The sequence below is a fragment of the Siphateles boraxobius genome, unplaced genomic scaffold (genome assembly GCF_051911475.1).
Source record: "Siphateles boraxobius isolate OS27281-9 unplaced genomic scaffold, OSU_SipBor_1 8, whole genome shotgun sequence".
Classification (NCBI taxonomy): domain Eukaryota; kingdom Metazoa; phylum Chordata; class Actinopteri; order Cypriniformes; family Leuciscidae; genus Siphateles; species Siphateles boraxobius.
This window is the reverse complement of record NW_027509208.1, coordinates 13,042,442-13,055,320: the sequence shown is the minus strand read 5'-3', so window position 1 is coordinate 13,055,320 and position 12,879 is coordinate 13,042,442. Positions and strand designations below refer to the sequence as shown.

Here is a 12,879-nt window from a genome sequence, read left to right as displayed (position 1 = left end):
TAGACCTAAGTTACTTTTAGCTACCAAGCTCTGTGGTTAATGAAAATTAAATCAAGCATTTATTCTCCAACTTTCAGAGATAAATTGAAATGAGTGGAGCATATTCACCCAAGAAGAGGAAACTGACTTACATGTTTCCTTAAATGTGTCCTCTCTAATGTTTGTTAACATTGTTGGCCCTCCATTAGCATCTTGGGACCCCACTAAATTTGTTAGAAAGTGGGTAGCAAGGAGGAGATCTGCAGAGCACCTGGCGTGTAAGAAAAGGCAGACTAATACTGAGGTGTTTGCATACCAGCCATTGTGGGAAGTAATGAAGTTATAGATGAGTGATGAGTTATAGATGTGTGTTCTCTGTACTGTTTTTAAGAATGTGTATGAAATGAAATGTAAAATCAAAATTAAATTACAAAGGTAAAACACAAATAAATTCAAATGTTGATTGTAAAACTAACCAGTGTTATCATCATTTTTATATCTTAAAGCTGCAGTCCGCAGTTTTCGCCATCTCTGTTCGAAATCTGCAATTGCAGTTATTCGCGGAATTATCAACTTTACGTGGGTTGTGTAATGAGGCAACCACTGGAGCCAGAAATCAAAACTTTGCCTTTTTATGTGTGTGTGTGTGTGTGTGTGTGTGTGTGTGTGTGTGTGTGTGTGTGTGTGTGTGTGTGTGTGTGTGTGTGTGTGTTGTCGTAGTAAAGAGAGAGAATGGGAGAAGGAAGTGTGTGTGAGGTGGACCTGGTCACCACAGACCCAAATCTTCTCAGCTGTTGCTACTGTCATATGCTGCACTGTCTCTCCATGTGGTACATTATGTTTGGCACATTGTATGGGTCACTATATCATAACAAGGTATTACAACGTGTAATCAAGTGATGACTGATTAGCAGTAATGTAAATGCTAAATGTCCTAATACCTGTTGCAAAGTAAATGCTCTTAACCTTGCAGTTTTTCACATATCATGTAATACTCAATTTCTCCATTTCTTTGCACAAAACTCTCCAGAAAGTGCTATTTAATGGTTTATTTTTCAAAAAAAAATTCCCGGGGGGGCATGCCCCCGGACCCCCCTAGGGAGAGCACCCCCACATAATAAATCCCAATTTAACCCCTGTACATATACATATATATATATGTCCACACAGTTTATAGAATAAAACAAAAATGGTCATTATATATATATATATATATATATATATATATATAGACTGTAGGCAAGTTTATATACATTTTTAAACAACAATACTAATGTTTTAACTTCAGAAGGGTTAAGAATTCAATATTTGGTGGAATTACCCTGGTTTCCGATCACAGCTTTCATGCGTCTACCAGCCTTTCATTTTGCTGTTTGGTGACTTTATGCCACTCCTTTCACAAAAATTCAAGCTTTGGTTAATGGCATGTGACCTTCTACAGTATCTTCCTCTTGATCACATTCCAAAGGTTTTCAAGTCTGGAGATTGGGCTGGCCATGACAGGGTGTTGATCTGGTGGTTCATCCACCTTTATTGACCTGGCTGTTGTGGAAAGTGGAATGGAGCATTGTCCTGCAGGAAAACCCATCCTTCGAGTTGGGGAACATTGTCAGACCAAAAAGAAGCAATTTCTCTTCCAGGATATGCTTGAGTCACACGCCCTTCTCTAAGACAGATCTGCTCGATTCTAGTCTTATTGAAGAGCCCCCAGATCGTCTCCAATCCTCCACCAAATTTCATAGTGGGTGCATGTGCAAGACACAGTGGATTGTAGGCCTCTCCAGGTCTCTTTCTAACCAATAGAGGACCAGGTGTTGGACAAAGCTGAACACTGGACTCGTCTGATAAATAGACTGTATTTATATAATGCTTTCACTGACCCAATGGCCACCAAAGCGCTTTACATATTGCCTCACATTCACCCATTCACTCACTCACTCATCGACTACGGTGACAGCCATGCAAGGCGCCATCCAGCTCGTCGGGAGCAGCTGGGGTTAGGTGTCTTGCTCATAGACACCTCGACACTTGGTCAGGTGGAACCGGGGATCAAACCACCAACCTTTCGGTTTGTAGACAACCTAAATGAACCACTGATCCACTGCCGCCCCAAAAAATCAGAATTAGGCATATATATTTATATACATATATTTATAGTTTTATATCATCTTTTTTTCAATTAACTAAAGTTTTTAATTGTTTTAGTTAACAACAACAACACTGGACCCCTTTGAAGTAGCCTATAGTAGGCAAATATTTTATGTAAGTTCGAGACACAGGAATCATGATTCAAACAAACAAGAGTTATACAGTAGTGCTATGCTCAGTTGTCCAGAAGAGGGCAGTGTTGCATAACGCTGCATTGTGGCATCAAACGTCACCTTTACCAATTTAGTTTTCTAATTTCTAAAATGCTCTTCCAGGCAGTAGCGGTTCTGGCTTATTTGGTGCCCCTATAGCTAGGTGGCTGCTTATATTGCCTATGCCAGGATTTGCTAGGCCTTTGAAGATCTACTTTGCAAATACAAATGTATGTGATTTATGTTGATTAAGTTAAACCTGCTAGCTTACACAGTTGTAAGCACACAGGCTGACTATTTGGCAAGATACAAAGGATACACAGTTATTATTACATGTAGGCTATTTTACATAATTGACAAGGGTAAATTATAATAATTAGCTACTATGGCCAATCATACAGCTAACCCATGAAATGACCTTCACCGGTCCAGCTCCACAGGGGGTCTGGACTATCAGGAGTTTGGCCCAACCTGGCAAACACCTTCATACCTATTTCCCTAACAATCTGGCCCACACTGAAAGTCAAATTTGCACAAAGTTACACAACGGAGATGCATAAAATTCATTGCACAAGTCCTGAATTATAGAGTAATGGAAAAAAATGAAAAGTGTAAAAAAGAAGAATATTAAAATTAATAAGAGTCAATACACCACTACAAATTTGCTGTACTATTTTCACTCAAATTGCTAGTAAATTTAACAAATAGTTACAACACTGAATTTTTTTAATCCCTTATTTGTAATCCCTAATTTTAGGGGTTACAGTAACTCAATAGTAATGCATTAGTTTTAAAAGTAAATTTCCCCAACACTGTTAATGTGACATTAAACAAAAAACAAAAACAAAACAAAAAATCAAAAACTGAAAACACAACACCTGCTTTGCCATCACAGCCCTGCAATGTGAATGTCAGCAAGTGGGCTACTGAGTTTCTATATTGGCAGCCGAACGAGTAAGGCCTCAAACTGTGAATAGCACCTCATTCATCATGCTCCATAAAGAGCCCCAGGGAACACGTGCACCATAACCACATGCATAAAAATAGACACCGCAGATTTACAAAGCCTCTCTCAAACACCTTCGTATAGCCTATGTCCGGGCATATTGATTTGAGGAATCAACTATATGTTTCTTAAGCGGCATGAGAGCCGACTGCTTAGATTGCTCGTTTTAACTGTGCCATATGTTGTTTGAAACCAAACTCGAGCTTTTGGTACTGATATACTAGATACAAGAGGAACTATATCCACCTGCAAGCTGCTACCCATTTGCCTACATAAAAGGTCTCTGGTTACTATCGTAACCTCGGTCCCCTGAGAGGCGGGAACGAGACATTGCGTAGCAATGCTCCGGGACCTCCTCGCTTCTCCACTTTTGTTGAAATTTTATGGGCTAACGCCAGCTTGGAACAGCTGGCCAATTGTCGCGAAGTATGCAAATACTGACAGGCAGTATAAAATGCACGGACGCGACAATTGAATCACGACTGAATGCTTGCACAGCTGATCAAACAATGAACACGCCGGATAACGCAATGTCTATTTCCCGCCTCTCAGGGAACCGAGATTACGATAGTAACCAGAGACGTAACTGTAACAGGGTTAGATGTTATGGGAAGAAGGAGCCGGAAACCGGCGAACAATCAACAATTTTAATCATTGATAAACAAATACAAAAATGAAAGTAAGACGGCAGTCCCTCACAGTCGACTGCCGCCACACATAATGAAACAAAACATCAAATAAAATCCAGGCCTGGCCTCCTTCTTTTATGCTTCCAGTCCTCTATGAGAGATACGAGACCGGTGCGTCGCGCATGTGTCGCTCATTAGTAATCACGCCACCGGCCTCGCGCCATTCTCTCACGGCCCTCTGCCTCGTCCTGCTCGCTACATACCCCCATCGCCCCTCGCAGGGGGCGCCGCCGTGTCCGGTCCCCCCCTCCTCCGGCTGCAGTACCTGGGGGTATGGACAGATGAGGTGAGAGAAAAGGAGACAGAAACATGAGGAGCGACAGAGACGAGAGAGGAAAAAAAAATATTGGTCCGGTTCCCACAACACACTGCCATCTGGTCCTCCACCAGCTGGGCGATCCTCTCCGCGTTGACTGCGGTGGTGCTAGATAGCCCTCGGTGGATGGCTCGACACTCCTCCGCTGCCTGGTGGAGGGCGACGGCTCCTCCGGGTTCAGGCAGTCGGCAGGAGTCCCCCGTTCCCTGCTCCTCCCCATCAAGTTGGACGACAGCAGGCTCCACCCTCAGCAAACGGTGGCGACTCCTCCGTTCCCTCACGGACGGCAGCCGCCCTTCCAGCACCCAGGCGGCCAGCAGCGAGCTTGACCGCCCCCCCCGCCAACTTACTCCAGTGCACCGCCTCTAGCATCCATGGCGACGGACTCTGCTCACCATGCTTGATGGCACCACGGGCTCCACACAGCGGCGAGGGCTCTTTGACAGCGCGTTCCTCCTTCTTCCCGGGTTTCGGCACCTGTGTAACAAGGTTAGATGCTATGGGAAGGAGGCGGGAACCCGCGAACAATCAATCATTTTAATAATAAATAAACAAATACAAAAACGAAAGTAAAGATGGCAGTCCCTCACGGTCGACTGCTGCCACACATAATAAAACAAAACATCAAATAAAATCCAGGCCTGGCCTCTCTAAATCTCCACTATCATTGCTCCTCCTTTTATGCTTCCGCTCCTCCCATGATAGATACGAGACCGGTGCGTCGCGCAGGTGTCGCTCATTAGTAATCACGCCACCGGCCTCGAGCCATTCTCTCATAGCCATTGGCCTCGTCCTGCTCACCACAGTTACCTTTTGAGGCAAGTAACTCTACATTGCGTAGAAACACTGCAGGAACTGTATTAGATCCCATCGTGAGAGTAGTGAAGATAATCCCTGAGAAACGGGGTCAAGCTACACCAACCACGGAAGAGACAGACAGACAGCCAATAGACGCAACGCTAGGAGTGCTCCCATCTGATAGGCGGAACTAGACCAATGAGACAGCCCGGTAGAGAGAGAGCCCTCAAAACCAGAACTAGATCCCTCGGCGGCACCGATGGCGGCCGTGAAGGACACAATCTCTTCGCTCCCCTGAGATATTTGATCACCAGAGTGTGCTTACCGATCAATGGCCCCGTCAACCGGGGAACAAAACTAAGCAATAGCGGCCACATACACCTTCAGTGTGGATGGCAAACTCCCGCTATCCAGTCTGTGCTGTAGGACGCGAAAATCATCCGACACGGAACAGATCACTGGGTCGATATCCATGTCCTGGCACCATTTTGCAAAAACTTCCCATTTTAGAGCGCAAAGGTAGAAGGCACGCACGCCTCCGCTAGTGTGCCCAGCACTCGTGAAGGCAGAGTGTCTTGGTCATTTAAGGTCCCTGCAGAAGCCACACGTGAAGGTTCCACAGCTCGGGGCTGGGGTGCCATATCATGCCGTTTGCCTGAGATAGCAGGTCCTTCTTAGGGGGATTAGCCATGGAGGAGCCGCCATTATTTCTCTCAGGTCCACAAACCAGTGCTGGTTCGGTCAGTTCGGGGCCACAAGGATCACTGACGCTCTTTCCTCCCTGATTTTGCATAACACCAGGCAGAATCTTCACCAGAGGGAACGCAAAAAGCCTGGCTTTCGGCCACCACGACGTCAGAGCATCTCCCGCCAGCGGGGAGTGAGATAGCGATAGGAACGTCTGGCAGTGCATGTTTTTGCTTGTGACAAACAGACACAGCATTTACACAAACATTGCATTTGTCGCCTGCTGGAACACAGGGGGCACGATGCAGAACACAGCGCTTGGGGCGGGGCCTCCAGCAGACTCTCTCCTCCTCTTGACTGGTCCGTCAGGATGAAGGCTTGGTCGCCGAGGATGGCGCGCTGGTTCTTTCGGGCCGGGCTTCTCCTCTGAACCTGACGCTTCCTCCCAGGCCACGTCCACTGCTTGCAGTGAACATCCGGCTGTCTAGCCGGTCCATGAGCGGGGCGAGGCACAGAGGAAGAGTGAGATCTTGACGCGGGCTGAAGCGAGCAATGGGGCATCAATTGGCTCATTGCTCTCGCGCGCTTCTGTGTCTTGGAGAAACGCTCCGTGACTGACTCCACAGCGTCACCAAAGAAACAGGAGAGATTGACTGGATCGTTGAGGAGCATTGAGGAGCGTCTTGCGGTCCGCATCCTTCAAGTCAGTTAGGGTTAACCATAGGTGCCTGTTGAGGACGATCATAAACCCCATGGAGCGGCCATGGCCTGGGCAGAGCTCTTGGCCGCCATAAGTGCGAGGTCCGTCGCCATAAGTGCGAGGTCCGTCGCCACGTGCAGATCCTTGACGACGTCAGCGTCCGCAACGCCGCCATCCAGGGACTGCAGCAGTTTGGCCTGGAACACCTGCAGTATGGCCATGGAGTGAAGAGCAGATGCGTAGGCCTTGTCAGCCTGGTGGGCTGTGAATCTGCATGGGCTTGGACGGCAGGCTGAGGTCTGTGCTGAGGTCTGTGCCGTGGGCTTCCGCCCCATCCACGTGGGCAAACATAGCCTGCGTGGTAGAGTGGGTGCGCACCGATTGGGGTGCAGCCCATGATTTTACCACATGCTCGTGGACGTCTGGAAAGAATGAAGTCCTCCTTTTCGAAGCAGCCTGGCGGCGGCCTGACTGTAGATACCACACCTGGGCCTCGTCCCTGTTATGGCGCAAACCATATCCCTCCCGGCTCTTAGAGTTCCCGCAGCGTTGCTACACAATGTAGAGTTACCACTCTCGAAAGGGAACTACACTGTAAAAGTTTGTAACCTGCAATTGTTACCTTAAAGAACTAATTCTTACCTGATTTTTGTTTGTGAAACAGATAAGATTTATATAAAGATTTATGACTGAAAAATATGAATCACATTTAGTGTATTAATACAATTACATAAATCTTATCTGTTTCATTTATATATGTCTGAAAAATATGAATCACATTCAGATTATTAATTGGTTTATGTTAAAACTATAATCCAAATGGATGGACATTTTATATGCAATTCAAATACATAAATCTTATGTTTAGACATATTTTTTTTTTTAGTGTTGGTAAAGGTTTTGGCACTTTCTATGTGAACACAAAATAACATAATTTGGACATAATTTGAAAAGGTCCTGAAAAGGTCCACTTGTAATTAAATGGCTGCATTGGAAATGAATGGGAAACTAATTTAAACTAGTGGAAAAGTTTGGTACTCTGCCCAAACAAAAGATCTTTTTTATCATCCTCAAATTTGAAACACAGCTTGTTTATATTTATAAAACGCTTTGAAAATATATATATTTTATATTTTAAAAAAAATCTGTGCATTTTCCCATTACAAAAATTCCAAACTTAAGTCTGTGCTCCAAAACATTCAAGATTTGTGACAGTTTAAGTTGAAAATGTAATTTTCAGGTCCATGCTCAAAAAGGGAATAAATGGAATACAACTACTGCATAAATAATATACTTTAGTTCCATAAAATCCCCTAAAAATACAAAAACATTTCATTGAAATAAAAAAATGATACTGATGATACTCCTTTTCTCCAACACAATGACAGCACATTACAAATATACGTGTGTAACACAGTTGACTTTAGAGAGTTGTGTCTAGAGTGGGCTGAAATAACTCACGCTTCATGTAAAAACTTGTAGCATTGTTCTGTAGCATTCTCTGTCTATTGTTTTGCAACAGGCCTGTAATTAACTTTGCATGTCATTCTTATGTGGACAATGATGTTTACACTCACCACCTTCTTTTTGTTTAAGGAACATGACAATAATTTCTGTCACACTCAACCTTTAGGCAATGATTCACAGCAGATCACATTAATAGGAAGCTTCTGATACAAAGTGTTCCCATTTGAAAGTTATCGACCTCATCTATAAACTCTCCACCATGGTCACCACAATTCACCTTTGAAGGAAGAAAAACAGCATGTTAAGGATCCGATTTAGGAAATAATGTGGACACATGTAACCCTAGCTCCCCGCTGCTCTTTCAGATGATTGAGAGTGCCCAATAAAAGCTTTGTCTATTTTCTTCAATTATTCCTTCAAGGGCAAATAAAATTGTGTGTGTACTATAGCTTATGTGTATGAGAGAGAGAGGCAGAAAGAGAAAGGTATGATTAAATTAGAAATTATTATGAGATTTTGTACTAAATCAATATACAAATTTTGCAGACACCAAGAAAAAGGTGTATGTCTCATGGACTTCTGCTTTTAGTGCTCACACGTAGACCCACACACAACCACATACAAACACAGGTAAGCATGAAATGGAAACCTGTACTTTAGTAGGGAATTCTGTATCACTATCCATCTTAGTTTTTTTTTTTCAACTGTTAAAGCAAGTGCTTAACTCTGTATTAATATGACTTTAAAGCCTATGTTTGAGTACCAAACAGCCAAGACAATGTAAAACTGTTGCTAAAACCCAAATCCTCTGTAGAATTTAACTGAAGTGGAGACTCCAGAGCTGGAATGTAAAGATGTGGATATGCAAGGTCATATTTTTAAAAGCCAAAGTTGCGTTTCTTTACTGTTAGCTACAATTTCCACGCTTGTGAGATGAAGCCGTATGCCTGTGACTGTAGAACACGTGGAAAACATTTGACCACTAAAGTATAATTCAGCCCAGCTGTATGAACATGCCACTTTGAGGATGAGGCTTCAACCACTTACTGCATGAACTGATTCTCACCAGAGGGGAGTAACTGAGAGTGAAACATAATTTTCTCAACCTGGATATCAATAAGCCTTTCCCCAACCCACAAGGTGTGATAAAATCCTGGTCTGGTCTTGCAGTGATATGGTGTTTGGTTTAGTGCTCTTCCATGGTTTGCTGTTGATCAAACTGTTGTTCACTGCAGTACTGTGATTGATTTAATGATCTGATATGCTGTTCACGTTGTAAACACAGTACAATGCTTCAGGGTTCTACATCACAACGCCAGCTCATTCAACATTAAGGTTGAACCACTGTAGTCACATGGACTACTGTCTTTACTACTACAGTAACAGTTAGTTATGGGAAGAATGAGGCGGGAAACGGCGAACGTTCAACAAAAAATTTAATAATAAAATAAACAAATACAAAACGAAAGTAAAAGACAGCAGCCCCTCACGGACGACTGCTGTCATATATAATAAAACAAACACAAGTCGAGGCCTGTCCTCTCTCGCTCTTCACTGTCATCGCTCCTCCTTTATGCTTCTGCTCCTCAGTGACCGGTGCGTCGCGCAGGTGTCAGTTACAGGACCTTAGTTCTAGGACCGCAGTTCCACCTCCAGGACCCTAGTTTATTGACAGTGCCACCTACAGAACTGGATAATATAGCGGCGGCTGCAGTTTCAGGACCCAAGTGGTTTAGTTGGTACATAGTGTCAAGATCCACCTATTCTTGGGACCTTATATGAATTATTTTAACAAATAATATTATGGAATAGAAAAGCCCCTGAAGCAGGTGGATTAGAGCAACAAGTAGCATCAAGCTACATGACACATTTTAAAAGATTAATATTTCACTTTTACTTAAAGCTCACTTTAAACCACCATCTAGTATCATATTCCAGTCGCGGTTTAAAATGGTTTTAAGTCAAAAAAGATGCTGAAATATGTTATATTTAGCATTTTACGTGCAGCTAATGGCTACACCTTGCTTAGCATGTATATTGTATTCTTTATTCATATGAAAATACCCCAAATCGCACGAAAATCACACACAAACCACATATACTCGAAATCGTGCATTTATTAGCTTCTTGTTTCATGTGAAGGGAAGTGTCTTTAGATTTTTTATCATGGAGGTCAGAATGAGGAAGTGTACACAGGACCACGTCATGCAGAAGGGCAGAAAAAGAGCAGAAATTATTTTTAATACTTAATTTTATTAAATAATTTTTGTATACTGAATCTTTTGTGATTTTGTACACGGCATCACGCACCAACCAGCCTTGAACCTGAGCAACTCAGCTTTGATTAGACCCTTGCTAAATTAAATTCTGTGTGAAAACAACCACATCCAATCACAGTTACATTGTATAGCAAACTTTAACCACAATTTACTCAAGCCCTATCAACTTCACAAAGCGGCTTACTATGAACCCCAGATGGAAAGGCATATTCAGTGATACATTCTTCACCGTCAAGGCAGGTAAGCAAGTTGCCTGTGGTTTTGTGGTCAGTAAGTTGCCTGTGGATTTGTGGTCAGTAAATTTGACAGAGAGGGCAACCCTGAGGGTGAATGGCTATTTCTGGGAAGACTGAGCACTGCAGATGAGGGACATGTCTAAAATAATTGACATGCTTGCTCCAAAAAAGGCTACTCTTCTGAGACCTAATGAGAACACATCATCTGAAAAAATTCAAAATAAAAATCTGAATTTGAGCCAAGACTCATTTTCCGCATCTTATTCACAGAGTGGGCCAGTACATTCAGGAAATCTCTCGGAAAGCCTAGAGTATTAGTATCCAGGCCTCAACCGGATGCCTCAAAGCTCAGGGTTCATGCTTCTTCCTGTTCTTCCCTCTCCTGGAGTTAAGGGAAAGGGGAAGAATGAAAAAAATGATGAGAGACAGAGCAAGTTAAAATAAAACATGAATCTCCCATCATTTGCATTGTTGCGGATTTACTCATTCACTTTGTTTGCTGTTACTGAGACTGTACACATATTTCCATAATTAAATGGCAGTTCTCGCTCAATCCCCAGCAACACGTCATCCATGAGACTTAAGCTTTCACAACACAGCACAGCATCCCTCAGGGATGTTTTACTCCAGGTCTCGGCAAAGGTAATCCCCGGCCTTAGACAACAAGTAGTCCTCTTACACTGTCCCATTCAGAAACAGCCCTCCCGCCCTGGCCTCTCCCTTTTTCCCCACCATCAGCAGGCCACCTGTCACTGTAAACTGAGCCGGGCGGACCCTCGCGAACAGTTCAGCCTCTGCCCAGCTGCCGCCCCAGGATCTTATCAGCCACGGGACCATGCAGCACAAACAATCTGGACCTGGTTTGTGTTTCAAGGCCATTGCAGAATGACCTAAATGACATTAATAACACAATGGTGGAAACAAGTAAAAAAAAAAAGAAGAAAAAAACCTGTGTTGAAAATGTTAAATGCAAGAGTAAAAGATTAAAGGAACAAAATTTGGTTACACTTTAGATATTTTACGGTTACACTCTATTTTAAGGGGTCTTGTTACAGTGTAATTATATGTTGAAAATATATGTAATATTAATTAACAACATGTATAGGGTTCAAACAGGATTAGGAAAGTTAAATTACAAATTAGCTGCTTGTAATTATTAATGATTTACTGTAAGTACTATGGTTAGTACATGTAACATATATATATATATATATATATATATATATATATATATATATGTTTCAGCTTTTAGAACGTCTTCATGGCTTAATCGCTACTTTTCCCAAAATGAATTGCAACTTTTTCTAAAGTGAATCGCTACTTTTCTAAAGTGAAACGCTACTTTTTAAAAAAGAATCGCTACTTTTCCCAAACTGAATCGCTACTTTTTCAAAAGTGAATCGATACTTTTTGAAAAGTGAATTGCTACTTTTTCCAAAATGAATCGCTAATTTTTTCAAAGTGAATCACTACTTTTCCCAAAATGAATCGCTACTTTTCCAAAAATATTGGCTACTTTTTCCAAAATGAATCGCTACTTTTTCCAAAGGGAATCGCTACTTTTCCCAAATGGAATCGCTACTTTTTCCAAAAAGATTTGCTACTTTTTCCAAAATGAATCAATACTTTTTCAAATGTGAATGGCTACTTTTTCAAAAGTGAATGGGTACTTTTTCAAAAGTCAATCGATACTTTTTCAAAAGTGAATCGATAATTTTTCAAAAGTGAATCGATACTTTTTACAAAAAGAATCGCTACTTTTCCCAAAATGAATCGCTACTTTTTCAAAAGTGAATTGATACTTTTCAAAAGTGAATCGATACTTTTTAAAAAAAAAGAATCGCTACTTTTCCCAAACTGAATCGCTACTTTTTCAAAAGTGAATCGATACTTTTTCAAAAGTGAATTGCTACTTTTTCCAAAATGAATCGCTAATTTTTTCAAAGTGAATCACTACTTTTCCCAAAATGAATCGCTACTTTTTCCAAAAACATTTGCTACTTTTTCCAAAATGAATCAATACTTTTTCAAAAGTGAATGGCTACTTTTTCAAAAGTGAATCGATACTTTTTCAAAAATGAATCGATAATTTTTCAAAAGTGAATCGATACTTTTTCCAAAAAGAACCGCTACTTTTTCAAAATTGAATCAATGCTTTTTCTAAAGTGAATTGCTACTTTTACAAAAGTGAATCGATACTTTTTCCAAAAAAAATCGATACTTTTTCAGAAGTGAATCGATACTCTTCCCAAAATGAATTGCTACTTTTTCCAAAAAGAATAGGTAGTTTTCAAAATATAATTGTGCAAGGAGCTGTGTGAAAATAAGTCTTTATTAATCCATAATCTGCCCCTGTAATCATAATTCTGTGTGAAAACAATTAAAAGTGCTTGCTGTTTTACTGCCTCTAGTGTTCTGTTGG

At 41.8% G+C, this 12,879-nt stretch overlaps 1 long non-coding RNA gene across 1 annotated transcript in view; it reads right to left on the bottom strand.

Annotated features, from left to right (window-relative positions):
• Nucleotides 1-10,175: 10,175 nt before the first annotated feature.
• Nucleotides 10,176-12,879, bottom strand: part of LOC143729550 (uncharacterized) — a 30,328-nt gene continuing 27,624 nt past the window's right edge. Inside the window, exon 4 of the long non-coding RNA XR_013200019.1 lies at nt 10,176-10,839. This is a non-coding gene — a long non-coding RNA (uncharacterized LOC143729550). The remainder of the gene's footprint in view (nt 10,840-12,879) is intronic.